Raw genomic sequence first — 16,353 nt, forward strand, 5'->3', positions numbered from 1 at the left:
AGAGAAGTCGAGCTGGGGATGCATTTTGTTTGGGTTTAGTGGCTTACAATCACTTCTGTAAATAGTTAAGTCATTGCTGGTTTTCCAGTGTCAGAACAGCTACTAGGAATGCTTCTACGGCTTACTGAGCCAGCTTGCCCAGCAATGAGACATGAAGGTCCTGGGCCAGAAGTCACATTACAATATGAACATGTCCTATTGCATCAAAAGTACATGGCAAGTAGAAGAGAAAGAAGGTTTGAAACATATAGACAGAAGCTAATCCATGGTGCTGAGGGCCTCCTGGCTCCCCTCTCCGGTCTGCTGTGCCCTGCCCTTTTCCTCCAGAACATCTGACACATCCTCTTCAAGGGACTTGAGATTTTTACAAACCTCAGGAGGAGCCTTAGACTTCATGCTATCTGGTAAATTTTGTCTGGCAAAAATCCGCAGGACAAGGAAACATGAAGGGGCCTGGGAATCTGCTCAAAAGGGGGGGAAATGAAAAATATTGAGAATACAAATTAATATGAACTGAATACAGTGGGGATGGAAGAGTGAGAATATTAAGTAGATGGAAGTGAATGGGAAAAGGTGTATGGGGGGGCGGGGGAGGGAGGATTTGGCAGACACTGACAGATTCTTGCTCTCCATTTCCTTTCAGAGAAGCTGAACAGATTGTTGCATTTCCAAGGCCTTCTTTTTGCAAAGTCCACCACGATTGGTTAGTTTAGGCTTTGTGAGTTACAATGGCATTTCAGTCGTGCCTCCCTGAGGTCATCCTGATTAAACGTGAGGGTTTTTGTACACTTGATGAAATCTTTACTAAATATTGAGTAGACTGAAAAGAATAATAAATTATAGATATATGTCAAGTACTCAATCTTCAAGTTTAAGAAAACAAACTAACCTGTGAACCTCTCCCCACATAATCCCCTCCCCTTCCTCCTCAAAGGTAAGGACTATAATTTTGTAAACAGCATTCTTTGCTTTCCTTTATAGTTTTATCACAAGGGTTCATTATCCCTAAACACTATATTGCTTGGTTTGCATGTGTTTGATCTTTATTTAAATGGAATCATACAATAGGTATTCATCTGTGACTTGCTCTTTTTATTAAACATTATGTTCCTAAGATTCACCAATATATTTGTAAATCGTTAACAGCTGTATGCTGTTTTGTTGTTTGAAATATACCACTACTTATCCATTTTACTATTCATATATATTTAGGTTGTTTCCAGGTTGGGTTTTTGCAAATCATGCTACACAGATCATTCTTGTACAAGACTCAAGCTACACACATGTAAGTTTCTCTAAGGTATTATCTAGCAGTGGAATTGTTTATTGGCTGTGTGCCTCTTCAACTTTATTAGATAATACTAAAAATAGTTTTCAAAAATTATTGTGCTGATTTACATGCTTATCAGCTGTGTATGAGAGTTTCTTCTCATTGCTCAAGACACTTGTCAACACTTGATATTGTCAGATTTTTTAGTTTTAGCCAATCTGGTTATACAGTTGTGTCACATTATGATCTTAATTTGCATCTTCCTAATTACTAATGAGGCTGAACAGCTTTTTATATGTTTATTGAGCACCACGTTTCTTCTGCGACATGAACATTAAAACATATTTTCCTCATTTTTCTATTGAGCTGTGTGTTTCTTGTTTGCTTTGTAAGAGTTATTTTATATCTGGTTATAAATTATTTATCAATTATGTTTTACAAATATCTTCTCCAAGTTCATGGCTTGTCTTTAATGACCAGGTTTTGTTTGTTTGTTTAATGCAGTTAAATATATTAATCTTTCTCTTTTGGGCTTATGTTTTAAAAATCTTGTTCAAGAAATCTTTCCCTACCCTGAGATCATGAAGATATTATCCCATATTATTATCTAAAAGTTTTATAGTTTTACCTTATACTTTTATGTATTTAATCCATTTGAAATTGATTTGGGGGTGTGGTATAAGATAGAGGTCCAAATTAATTATTTCCCTATGGATATAGCATTGTCCCAGCACCATTTGTTGATCCTTTCCCCATGACCTGTGCTGATAATGCAGACCTAATTTAACTTCCCACATCCGTGTGGGTCTGTTTATTGGTTCTTTATTCTGTTTTATTTGTCATTTTGGCTATTCCTGAGCTAACACTACACTCTTGATCTTACAGTTTTATGGTTAAGTCTCAATATCTTGTAAGACAGTTACCCCAGACCCACCCCCAACCTTGCTTTTCTTCAAGATATTCTTGGCCTCTTGTTTCACGTATGTATTTTTTAATTAGCTTATCAAATTGCAAAAAAAAATTTTAAATGTGTTGTAATTTTGATCGAAATTGCATTGAATTTATAGACCAATTTGGGTAGAATTTACATGCTTATGAAATTAAGACTTATAAGACATAAAATGGAATATCTCTCTATTTAGGTCATCTTTAATGACTCAATAAACTTGAAAACAATTTTTTTGATATTTGTCATGTACTTCTTTTGTTACATTTATTTCTATGAGCTTTATTTTTTATGCTATTATAAAAGGTAACTTTAAAATTTTACATTTTCTAACTGTTGCTGGCATATAGTAATACCATTTTTAAGCCATCAGCCTTATTAAATACTCTTGTTAACTAATTAATTAATTATTAATTTTTTAGTAGATTCTTTGCAATATTTACTGGTTAGTTTCTTTCCAATCTTTATACTTTAACTTCCTTCTTATCTTCTTGTTCTGGTCAGGATCTCCTGTATGACGTTAAGTAGAGCTGGGGATAGATGCACCCCTGATCTTGTCCCTATTTTAAAGAGAATGCTTTCATATACCCTGAGAAAACCATAATTCAAAAAGAGTCATGTATCACAATGTTCATTACAGCACTATTTACAATAGCCAGGACATGGAAGCAACCTAAGTGTCCATCGACAGATAAATGGATAAAGAAGATGTGGCACATGTATACAGTGGAATATTACTCAGCCATAAAAAGAGACAAAATTGAGTTATTTGTAGTGAGGTGGATGGACCTAGAGTCTGTCATACAGAGTGAAGTAAGTCAGAAAGAGAAGAACAAATACCATATGCTAACACATATATATGGAATCTAAAAAAAAAAAAAAATGGTTCTAAAGAACCTAGTGGCAGGACAGGAATAAAGACACAGACATAGAGAATAGACTTGAGGACACAGGGAGGGAGAAGGGTAAGCTGGGATGAAGTGAGAGAGTAGCATGGACATATATACACTACCAAATGTAAAATAGATAGCTAGTGGAAAGCAGCTGCATTGCACAGGGAGATCAACTTGATGCTTTGTGATGACCTAGAGGGGTGGGATAGGGAGGGTGGGAGGGAGGCTTAAGAGGGAGGGGATATGGAGATATATGTATACGTATAGCTGATTCACTTTGTTATGCAGCAGAAACTAACACAATAATGTAAAGCAATTATACTCCAATAAAGATGTTAAAAAAAAAAAAAGAGAATGTTTTCAGTATGTTCCCATTAATTATGATGATTGTTCTAGGTTTTTTTTGTTAGTGTACTATATCAGGTGTTTATTACTGTGTAACAAACAACCCCAAAACACAGTGGCTTAAAATGACAAGCATTTTATTATTTTTCATGATTCTATGTGTTGACTGTGGGGCTCCACTGGGATGGCTTGTCTTTCTGTTCTAGGTAATATCAGCAGGGCTGGCTGCAATCTGGACAAGATCCAAGATGGCCTCACTACAGCTGAGATGGCTGGAAACCTGGGGCCTTTCTCTCCTCCTGGTCTTTCTAGGGTTTCTCTCTCTGGCTGGCCTTTCCAGGAGGAGAGCCGGACTTCCTTGATCACTTAACTTGTCAAAGTATAACACTTATTGACACTTTCACTTTCAATAACATAAGAATCTTCTATTTCTAATCTCTCCTGGACTTATATGTTATTGTAGAAGAGCTTTTAGTCTATACTGATTTTTAGCCTAGCCAGGTGTTGTTATTGTTTTATGTAGTTTAGATTTTTTTATATTTACTCAAGCATTTACCACTTTTTTTTTGCTCTTAATTTCTTCTTGCATCTCAGACTTTCCATTGGGGATTATGTTACTTCTGCTTGAAGTATGTTCCTCAGAATTTCCTTCAATAAATTGGCAAACTCTCAATTCTTGAAAGATACTTTTTGCCAGCTATACAATTTTAGGTTGGTTTTTTTTTTTTTTTTTTCTCTCAGCCCATTAAAGATATTACTTTACCACTTTTCTGACTTCCACTTCTACTGTTAAATCTAATTTCCATTCTTTTGAAAATAATATATTTTTTTCTCTCCATCTTCTTTTAAGATCTTCTCTTTCACTTTGCTGTTCTGCAGTCACATTATATGTCTTAGTATGATTTTTAAAAATTATTTATCCTGCTTAGGAGTCTTAAAAACTCACACCAAGATATAGCCAAGAATTGAAATTGGAGAGATAGTTGGGGATCAGATAGTGAAAGGTTTTAAAAGTGATACTAAGGAGTTGAGATTTTATTCTGTAGAGCAGTGATATTCAAACCTTGTAGCTCTGCACATTATATAAGAATTTTGAAAAATATGTGTTCCCTTGCACATGCTTAACATGTATAATTTTCATCATAAGGTCATATAAGTTCATTTCTTCCTAATAAGAAAGAGAATATACTAAATATTTTATAAACTAAAATAAGGTGAGGATTGACTAAAATTGGAATGTTTTATGGCATGTATTGAATATATCATATTTGATATATATTTGGGTATGATTATATACTATTTGAAATACATTTGTGTGCTTATTGAATAAAGCATGCCAATTTAAAAATAAATCACATATAATTTTTACCCATCAGTTTTATTAAACGTCTTAAAATTTTTATACTTTAAAACATCGTTTCATTTAAAAGAATAAGAATGACTTACCTATACTGCTTCAAATGTTCTGAATTTAGGCCATCCCAATATGAGATCAACACTGTTCCTAACTTGAAACTTCACCCTTAACAGAAATATGTGTAGGACACAAAAAGGCAGGAATGCTTTCATTAATCATTAAAGAGGGTTCCCTGAAACCAATTGTCATTCCAGGTGGCGTAATCAGTCACACAAGAGGTCTAAACAAATTCTCCAATGTCATAATGGTTTTAGAGGATCAATCAGTCTCTCTCTGTCTCACACACACACACACACAAATGCAAACAGACCTGGATGTACCACATTTACTTTTGGAGAGGGATTCAGGCAGACATAAAGTGTTTTGCCCACAAATAGTTATCTGCTTCAAACGGACAGGAAGTAAGGACCTTTTACTTGGGGCAAGAATGATTGGCTATAGAGAAGCGAGTCATAATTCTACTATACTTCATTTGGAGGTAGGTTCAAATGACCTAATGGGCAGATCTTTCTCTCTTCTTGTAACAGTAAACAGGTAACTGGCACGAGTTAGAAGAGAGACATTTTTCATAACATATAAGTATGACATGTTCAGTTACTGCAATATTTTGAAATCTACCTTTTTGAAATTTTACTTGAGAATGGTAAATTAGAGTTATTTTAGTTATTTCTACATTTTTCTCCAAAAAGAGAGAAATATGAGAAATGTGTCATGGTAACTTTAGACCTATAGAGAAGAATTTGATCAAGAGTATCCTAGAACAAGGTCTAATACATATTTTATGATTAAGTGTTAATTGTCATCAGTTATGCTTGATTATACTAATCATTAACCACTGGACCACCAGGGAATTCCGTATTTAGACATTTATCATAATCAAGAAGGCACACATTATGTAGACAAAGTGTCCTAAAGCTAGTTCTGATTTTTTGAGTTATCCAGCGTAAGCTATTTTTTCTCTTTCATTTCCCTAATTTTCACGCTAGAAAGATAACTCAAACATTATAGTGAATAGCTATAGTTTTTGATTGCTCAGAGCCATTCTTTATTTGGAGAACTGTCCCTTTGCACTTTTTTAGAGCTTGGCGGGGGGCTGTCATCTGCCACCCACTCTTCCCTATCATGGTGACAAGTAAGTAAACAAGCCCTGGCTAATCAGAGTGATCCACTTTCCAGGTAAAGTGATTGGTTCAGGGGTAGACACACAACCAAGATGAACCAATCAAAGTCCTTCCCTGGGACTTTTCAGGTTAAGTGATTGCTTCAGGAGTAGACATACAACCCAAGATGAACCAAAGTACTTCCCTGGGACTTTTCAGCCAGAGCTGGAGGGGAAACGTGCATTTCTAGACCTATGGGGCTGGAAGGGTGTGCATCTGGAGTGCTGTCTTCTCATCTGTAGAAGTAGATGAGTTCAACAAACCAATAAAACAAGATCTGGGAAATGGAAGAAGGGGGCCTGATTATATAGCTTGGCACCAACATTTAATTCCTGTCTGACATCATGTCCTCACACTCCCACACATGTGGGTGTGTTTTAAAGATAATTCGAGTTGAGTTTATAGCACTTACAACTGAAGGAGTCCTGGTAAGTACAGACACCTTTCTAATTTATTCATATATGCAACCATTCACCATGAAAGTGAATATATTACAATGAAGTATGTTAAAAATGTGGTCCAGGTGTCACTTGTACCCAGGCAGTATAACAAGCAGTTGAGAGCCTAGGCTCTGGAGTCACACTGTCTGCCTGCCTGCAGACTAAACATCACCTGGGGCTGAGAAGTGCTACCCCTCCACAGGGGACACGGGCTCTCCAGTTCCCACAGGGAGGGCTTCACACATCAGGAACCAGGGCTGATTGCCATTTATCATTGCAAGACACTATCATCTTTCTTAGAATTGTGTTATGAGAAATGTCAACCATTCTTTGTTTCGTTGTCTGTACAATTCTAGGAAGAGAAAGGTGGAACGGGAGAACCAAGAGAAACAGGAGCCAGTGTTTTCCCCATGGATGGGTAGAAGTTTCCTACAGGTTGTGCCTGTGAGGAAAGCATGCAATCTAAGCCACTATTGTGAAGCCACAATTTCATTCATTTTCATCATCTACTTGGGCCCTGCAAAGCTTTTATTTTTTTTTGCCACCCTGGTTCTGTGGCCCCTTATCACAGAAAATCCTCTCCAACACTACTGGAATATTTTCACCTGTCTGTTATGCTGCCTGAAATGTGAAGATTCATTTGGGTTAAAAAGCCTGCCAAGGGACTTCCCTGGTGGCGCAATGGTTAAGAATCCACCTGCCAATGCAGGGAACATGGGTTCGAGCCCTGGTCCCGGAAGATCCCACATGCCGCGGGGCAACTAAGCCAGTGAGCCACAACTACTGAGCCTGCGCTCTAGAGCCCACGAGCCACAACTACTGAAGCCCACGCACCTAGAGCCCGTGCTCTGCAACAAGAGAAGCCACCGCAATGAGAAGCCCGCGCACCACAACGAAGAGTAGCCCCCGCTCGCCGCAACTAGAGGAAGCCCACGCGCAGCAACAAAGACCCAACGCAGCCAAATAAATAAATAAATAAGTAAATTTATAAAAAAAAAAAAAAAGAAGCCTGACAAAAAAAAAAAAAAGACGCATGCCATACTAAAGAGACAAATCCCGCTGGGAAGTTTAGTGTGAGAGCACAGTCTTCAGTGTTAGGCTGCCTGGATTCAGAACCCAACTCCATCACTGACTGTAGCGTAGTGACTCTGGACAAGTCACCTAACCTCTCTCTGTCTCAGTTTCCTCATTTGTGGAAAGCAAATAATATAGCACCTCCCTCCTGGGATTGTTGAGGATCTAAAGAGTTAATGCATGCCTAGAATAGTGCCAGGCACACAGGAAGCACTACTTAAGTGTCAACTCTTATTGTGCTTAGGTGTTCATATATCATTTAAATCGGATTTCCTTCTCACTAATCTGTCTGAGGACTGCTTCACTGAGGGAGTGGAAGTTTGAAGGGAGGACAAGATGGGGAATCTGGGACTAGAGGAATTGGAGATGGGGGATGGGGTGGGAGAGGAATCCGGAAAGAGATGGATAGGAATGGAGAGGATAAAAATAGTTAAGGGCTTTGGGGAGTGAAGTGAACCTGAATGGGATGCTACACGTGAAGTCTCTGGGCCCAGAGTAAGGGACATTACAAAATGGAAGAGAGGAAAAGGAAAGGAAGTGAGAGGGTGCTCAAGTAAATAGCACACATTTCAAAGCTTTGTCTATCTAGTGTTGACTTGCATCCAGAAAAGGGGGCAGAAATTCTTTTCCTCCCTCTTTCTCTTGGACTAGTATCATAATTTAACGGCATTATAAATGAAATAGAGTGCTGTGGACAAACCTGAGATCCCAACCATCATTTATACTCTTTCAACAGGAAATATTTTCTGGGTTCCAAATAAAAGGCTTCAATGATCTTTTGGAACAGGATCCGTTTGTAAGTTGGGGCCTGCCTGTTTGCTGGGGTCTGTGGGGGAGTTTTCAGCTGGGCAGGTCAGATAGACAGCCAGTGTTTCACAACAGAAGAAACTGGTGCTTGCAGTTGTTGAGTTGTCTGGACTAGTGACACAGCTAGTTCTAGAGCCCAATCCCCAGGTCTCCATCTCTCCAGCAGAGGCTGGATGACCACCTGCCAGTCCTCACAGAGGAATCCAAATATCAGGTTGGAGGAGGTGGAAGAGGGGAGGAAAATGAGGAAATCCCCAAGTCTTCCAAATGCAAGATTCAATTATGCTACACTGCCTGATTTTAGACTAGACCATAGTAAGCATCAGTCACTTCTTTTCTTTCTCCTTTTGGGTACTGCAACAATCTGGATCATAATAATTCCTCATTGATACAGATCAACTTGTACAATCTGCCATGAACTTCCAGGAATGTTTAGCACCTATGAGACCCAGCTGTAAACAACTTTGCATTAGGAGAGTGATAGGGAAGCTTTTATTTATTCTTTACTTGCAAGAAATGTCCCAAGGTCAATGATGTCATTGTTCTCTCTACTTGACTGCTGTGGAGCTAATCAAGGGAGGTGAAATGACCAGCCAACTCACAGCAAATTTTCTTGTGTGACGGGAGCTAGAGCAATGATCAAAGAGTTCTCTCCTTTCGCTAATTAATGGGGCACAAGCATCAATGAGACTTATAATCTGATCAATACTAATACCAGCACAATGAAAAAGTAACAGCACCAATAAGCAATAGTGAGAGGGCAAATCTTTAAGAATACCTCTGTGTTGATTTACTCATGCAACAAGAGTTAGGTGAATTGCTAAGAAAATAATAACCACTACTAATAATTGAGCATTTACTATGTGCCAGATGCTGTCTTAGTCCCCTAACCTATCATCTCTGAACCTCACATGGAGATTTTATTATCCCTGTTTTTCTGATGAAGAGCTGAAGCGGAGGGAATTTCAACGACTTGTCTGAGGTCCCCTAGTTGGTCAGGAGCAGAACTGAGGCTTGCCCTCAGGTGGGTCTGAGGTTGCTGTCCTATGTGAGGTAGCAGCAGCTAGGGACTTCCGGTTTGGTGCTCTGAGAGATACACTAGTGTCAGACATGACCAAACTATAAAGAAGTTGTAGTGCTGTGGATAACTCGGTGGTGGTGAGAGAATTCTGAGAACAACAAAATCGAATTATAGGAGTAAGGGAGATATTTTAGTAATACAAACAATACAACAAATGGAGGAGAAAAATTTCTTCTACCTGACTAGATCACAAACCATTGTTGACCAAAAATCATGCCTTTAATAAATATTTTAGATTAAACCAATTGTTTAGGAAGCCACAATAATGTTTTCTATCTAGGAGGCAGTAAGTAGAGTGGTTAGGACCATGTGCCTGGAGCAAGACTGCCTTGAATCAAATCCTGGTGCTGCCACTTCCCAGCTGTGTGACCCTGAACTAGCTGCCACAAGGGTTAAAGGATTAAATACGTATGAAGCGCTTAGAAAGCACCTGATCCATGGAAAACACGTGGTCAACATTACTCAATTCTGGGTGCCGAGTAGTTATGAATGGTGTGATTAGACTGAAGGTATGGTCCCCACTTTGAAGGAACTTAGAAGCTAGTTGGGAAGAGAAAGCACCTGCTAATAATGTGTCTTAGGAACTGATACAACATAAAAACACCTCATGTCATCAAGGTATACACTGTTGTATCACTAATAAAAACTCATTAAAGAATTAAGGAAAGAAAAGAGAAAGTAAGCTATGATGTAGATTTTGAAGGAGCTGCTGGCTTACTGCTACAAAAATTTTCATTCAAGGATTCTGGAAAAGTGACTTGTCCATTATCAATATTGTTAATCTTGATACGTTAAATATTTAATGATAACCTTCTCTGTGCAAGACACTGGGATAGTGATAACAAAGGACTACAAATCTGAAGAAGCTCTTATCCTCAAGGAGCTTAAGGTCTGTAATAAGAAGTTACATATTAACAAAATGCAAAGTAGAAAGTGCCATGGAAAAAGCATCACCAGTTGGTAACACAATGGTTTCCAAAAGTTCTATTAAGCACATTACAAAATGGGTTAATCTGGTGCACAAAGGAGCCCAGATGCCAAGTGCAATAATGAACATGAGAGAGATATTGTTCTTTTTGGAGGGGTCTCCTGGGTTACAGTAGGTATTGGGACTTGTCCTCCCTAGGACATCCTTTGCAGGATGAGAAATTTAATCAGGATACAGAGACTGAGGAGAACTTACTAAATGGGCAAGAGATGCATCAGAATGAGAATTTATTAAATGACCTAGCAAGACAACAGGACCGATCATCTATACAGCCCTAAATCTTCTCTCTCCACACCCTACCTCCCACCTCACCATGCCTGGTAGATAGAGTCATCTTGGGAATAAATATTAGCTAAAAGATTGCTTGGTGTCAGTCAGATAGATTGACCCTTTCCACTCTAAGAACATTTCTGTTTTAACTAGATAAAAGTTTTGAGTCTAGACAATTACCTTCTAGATTCCTCTTTTTACATTTTTTCCTACTATTACACATTCTTTTTTCATCTGAACAGAGATTTTTAGCATGTTACAATTTTCAAGTTGATAGCTCATTTTACATTGGTTATACTCTTTGTTTCTTCCTGATGACATTCAGGGAGGATTCTTCGTTTCTTATAAATCCCGCTACAGGATGGGTTACGTTGGAAGGCTTCCTGTAGAAAGCAAATACCACTATTCTAATAGTTGAATTATTTCTTTACCTGAAAATTTCATCTTCTTCCTGACTTTTTGTCTCCATCTCTTGTCCTAGATCTTGAATACTATTTTTAGATTTGACTTCTATTTGCTGATTATATAACAAATTTTATTTGGTTAATTGAATAGGATTTATATTTCATTTGACACCTAACTCATTTGTAGCTAAACACCACTTTGGCTGTCTCTAGTGGGTCATATGAAGCCTGAGAAAATCACACTGGTGCCCTGCCTAATGGAAAGACATGTATACAGGTAACATCAAATTAAAATAAATATCAAAGGAAAAGAAAGTCAGGAAAGAGCTCGTGTTTGTAAGAAGGATAGGGTGGAGCTTTGTCCTTCAGTTAGAAGGATAGAGGTTGAAAGGTGATTAATTTTTCAGTCACCTCCCTAAGATGTGGTTGTGGCAGGATAGTAAGCTTTTATAATGTGAGTTGTTGTTTTTTTAAATAAATTTATTTATTCATTTATTTATTTTTTATTTTTGGCTGCATTGGGTCTTCGCTGCTGCGCGTGGGCTTTCTCTAGTTGCGGCGGCAGTGGGAGCGCTACTCTTCATTGTGGTGCGCGGGCTTCTCACTGCAGTGTCTTCTCTTGTTGCGGAGCACAGGCTCTAGGCGTGCGGGCTTCAGTAGTTGTGGCACATGGGCTCAGTAGTTGTGGCATGTGGGCTCTAGAGCGCAGGCTCAGTTGTTATGGTGCACGGGCTTAGTTGCTCTGCGGCATGTGGGATCTTCCCAGACCAGGGCTCAAACCCGTGTCCCCTGCATTGGCAGGCAGATTCTTAACCACTGCGCCTCCAGGGAAGCCCTATAATGTGAGTTTAGAGCCCAAGACGGGTTTATCATATGAACACCTCTAGAAAGAATAGGTGTGTCGATTAAATGCTGCCTAGGTAAGTTTGTCTGAATTCCCTTTCTAGGCAAGATGGGCCCTGATCAGTGTCCAAGAGCCTCACCTGGACACGGGCTGGCAAGGCTAGACCAGGGGTTGGTGAAGCAGAGAATTGGAAGGCATCTAGAACAAGGTAAACACAGCATTGACCTGATGTTTCTGGGCAGCAATTTGAAAACAAGGGAAAGAAAATGGAGACACTATGATTGTTCAGGTCTTACAACTTCTGGCTAGAACCAAACGTTTAAATTAATGTTGATGGTTTAGAAAAGTGCTTAGAAATTAACATTATAATACATAACGAATAACATTACTTATAAAACCCGACAGAAACACTTTTCAAGGTTTCTTTTTTAACTTTTATAATATTATTTAATCTTTAGAATAATGATATGAGGAAGACAGCGTGAATATTATCATACTACTTTTAAAGTAAAAGAAACTGGATACAGAAAGGAAGGTTAAGTTGTTTATTGTGGTTTACTGGAAAATGATGACTAATGCCTAGTTCACCATGCTCCCAACATGATATTATTTATACCAGGATAAATATTGAGAAGTAATAATAAATAAAAGATCAGTTGTTAATAAGAAGACTTGAAAATAGTCTACACATCATACATCTTATTTTACCCAGGAAATGGTTGGAGACAAGAAATAGAAAACTACTCACACTAGCTTCAGAAACAGACATGGCAGACAAACGTCATGACATAAAAGGAAGCAAGGCCAGTAGGCCTGGAACTGGGAAGTCAGGAATCATCTCTCATGTGGCTTCTGTCCCTACTCTCATCATTCTTGTAGTCCTCTACAGAGACTGGCTTGCTCTTCCTGCTTCCTTGTGTCTTTTCTGCTATGCATTGAGTGCTGCATAACCTTGCAGTTTGTCTCCCAAGACCAACTGACTGCTTCTCAGTGACCTTATTCCAAATTCTGGGAGAAGTGGAATGGTTTAGCTTGCCCTGGTGGTCAAGGGAGGAATAGGTACTGGTTCATAGTCACTAAGACCACTATTCTAGCACAGGCTCTGGGTGATGGCAGAAGTGTGGGTAAAGAGGTAGACACACAACAAATATGAAAAAAATCTTATATGCTATCAGTATTGTCCTATCATTAAAAACCAGAAAAAAATAAATAAAATTTTTTAAAATTTTAATAAGATAAATTACATAGAAAAAAACCTAGAGAGGACAATATACCTAGTCATTGATTATAATAAAATGTCAGATTCAGGTCCAATTTGGGGCATTTCAACGAAAAAATACTAAGGCTTTAGGTTTGATTGGAAATTAAGACCTTTTAAATAATGATAAATGGAGGCACTAACTCAGTAGGTTAAAATAATTTTTAAGAAATAGATATAAAATTTAAAAGACACAAAAAGATACACAATGGAAATTTAGTCTCCCATTCACCAGTACCCTCAGCCACCAGTACCCCTTTTCAGAGGTAATCACCATTATTATTTCTGAGGTATCTTACCAGAAATGTACTCTCGGTATGAAAGCACACGGTTCCACATCTTGCTTTTTTCAGTATACTTTAGAAATTATTCTATATGAGTATAACTTGAGTGACCTTATTTTTTTTATTTTTTAAACTTTATTTATTTATTTATTTATTTATTTATTTATGGCTGTGTTGGGTCTTCGTTTCTGTGCGATGGCTTTTTCCAGTTGCAGTGAGCGGGGCCCACTCTTCATCGCGGTGCGCGGGCCTCTCACTATCATGGCCTCTCCTGTTGTGGAGCACAGGCTCCAGACGCGCCGGCTCAGTAGTTGTGGCTCACGGGCCTAGTTGCTCCGTGGCATGCGGGATCTTCCCAGACCAGGGCTCGAACCCGTGTCCCCTGCATTGGCAGGCTGATTCTCAACCACTGCGCCACCAGGGAAGCCCGACCTTATTTTTTTTAATGGCTGTATTCTATTGTAGGGGTGTAACATAATTTTTTGACCAGTTTCCAATTGATGACATTTAGTATATTTCCAGCCTTCTGTTATTACTGTCCTTGTATATAGCTCTTTTTGTATACAAGTGAGTTTATCTGCAGGATAAAATTTCTAGAAATGGAATTTCTGGGTTAAAGGGAATTATATTTCTGATTTTGAAAGAAATTGCCAAACTGCCCTCTGCAGAAATTTTACCAATTTCCTTCTAATCAGCAATTCATAACAACATCGGTTTGCTCACACTTTTAGGTGAGTGTAGAGTTATGATATGCTTAGGTCTAGAGTCTTTTACTTGCTGGGGAATTTCCTCAATTTTATCTTCCAACCTACTGTTGACATCTTTATATTGGCTATTACATTTTTAATTCATAAGAGCTTTTTTTCTGTTCTTTGATTGTAACTTTTTCATATTAGTCTTAATAAATGCAATATTGTGTCTTGCTGTACGGTACCGATTGAACTTTTTAAAAATTTCCCCTTGCTTTGTGTGTTTTTTTTTTTTTTTTGGTTTCATTTGTTGTTTGTTTGTTTTTAGAGGTAGGGGAAACTCTGCGTTAGAGACTTTTCTAAGATGTTTGGCCATCCTTGACTGATTGTTCATATGTAAAGGTCAGATACCTTTCCTCAATCTCTCTGATTTAATATTCTATAGAACAAAAGTCCATTCTCCCTTTGGGGTGGGGGAGGGATGGTAGCTTGAGGGGGAACAGGGGCTGTGTGTCCAATTGTTCCTTTTAGTACTTTTGTCCAATTCTATTTTTAGAGGCACTTTAATCCCCACTTTTCTCGGTACCCAGTGTCTCCAATTCCTAAACTTTCCAGAGTTCTGCTGTGCAAATCAGCTGGCTTCTTTTGGCCTTTCTCCTCTGCAGGCACTTAATTTCATTTTTCTCTGCTTAATTAAATCTATTTGTCCTTTATTTTTTTCATCTTCCCAAAATTTTTATTCATTATCCTCTCCTCTTCCATTCTTTTCATCCTTTATTATAATTTTAGGTGAATTTTGGGAGGTAGCAGATATAAACATGTATATTCAGTTCACCAAGTTTAGAAGGTAGTCAATAAATTTGTTTTTAATCTATTAGAAACCCTGCTTTTCTTGTGGTTATATTGTGAAATTAATAATGTTGTTAAGAAAGAAAAGTACTGAAACATAAGTACATCTTTGTAAGTATTTATGTTTAGATATAACTCAGCCCCAAAACCCATTAGTTTTAAAGTGTTTTTATTTTTTTTATTTTTTATTTTTTTAAACATCTTTATTGAAGTATAATTGCCTTACAATGGTGTGTTAGCTTCTGCTTTATAACAAAGTGAATCAGTTATACATATACAATATGTTCCCATTTCTCTTCCCTCTTGCATCTCCCTCCCTCCCACCCTCCCCATCCCACCCCTCTAGGTGGTCACAAAGCACCGAGCTGATCTCCCTGTGCTATGCGGCTGCTTCCCACTAGTTATCTATTTTACATTTGGTAGTGTATATATGTCCATGACACTCTCTTACCCTGTCACATCTCACCCCACCCCCTCCCCATATCCTCAAGTCCATTCTCTAGTAGGTCTGTGTCTTTATTCCCGTCTTGCCACTAGGTTCTTCATGGCCTTTTTTTTTTTTTTTTTTTCCTTAGATTCCGTATATATGTGTTAGCATACTGTATTTGTTTTTCTCTTTCTGACTTACTTCACTCTGTATGACAGACTCTAACTCCATCCACCTCATTACAAATACCTCCATTTCATTTCTTTTTATGGCTGAGTAATATTCCATTGTATATATGTGCCACATCTTCTTTATCCATTCATCTGTCGATGGACATTTAGGTTGCCCTGGGAAAATTGGACAGGTACATGTAAAAGTATGAAATTAGAACACTCCCTGACACCATGCACAAAAATAAACTCAAAATGGATTAAAGACCTAAGTGTAAGGCCAGACACTATCAAACTCTTAGAGGAAAACATAGGCAGAACACTCTATGACATACATCACAGCAAGATTCTTTTTGACCCAGCTCCCAGAGAAATGGAAATAAGAACACAAATAAACAAATGAGACCTAATGAAACTTAAAAGCTTTTGCACAGCAAAGGAAACCATAAACAAGACCAAAAGACAACCATCAGAATGGGAGAAAATATTTGCAAATGAAGCAACTGACAAAGGATTAATCTCCAAGATTTACAAGCAGCTCATGCAGCTCAATAACAAAAAAACCAACAACCCAATCCAAAAATGGGCAGAAGACCTAAATAGACATTTCTCCAAAGAAGATATACAGATGGCCTACAGACACATGAAAGAATGCTCAACATCATTAATCATTAGAGAAATGCAAATCAAAACTACAATGAGATATCATCTCACACCGGTCAGAATGGCCATCATCA

Source organism: Eschrichtius robustus, chromosome 3 (genome assembly GCF_028021215.1).
Source record: "Eschrichtius robustus isolate mEscRob2 chromosome 3, mEscRob2.pri, whole genome shotgun sequence".
Lineage (NCBI taxonomy): Eukaryota > Metazoa > Chordata > Mammalia > Artiodactyla > Eschrichtiidae > Eschrichtius > Eschrichtius robustus.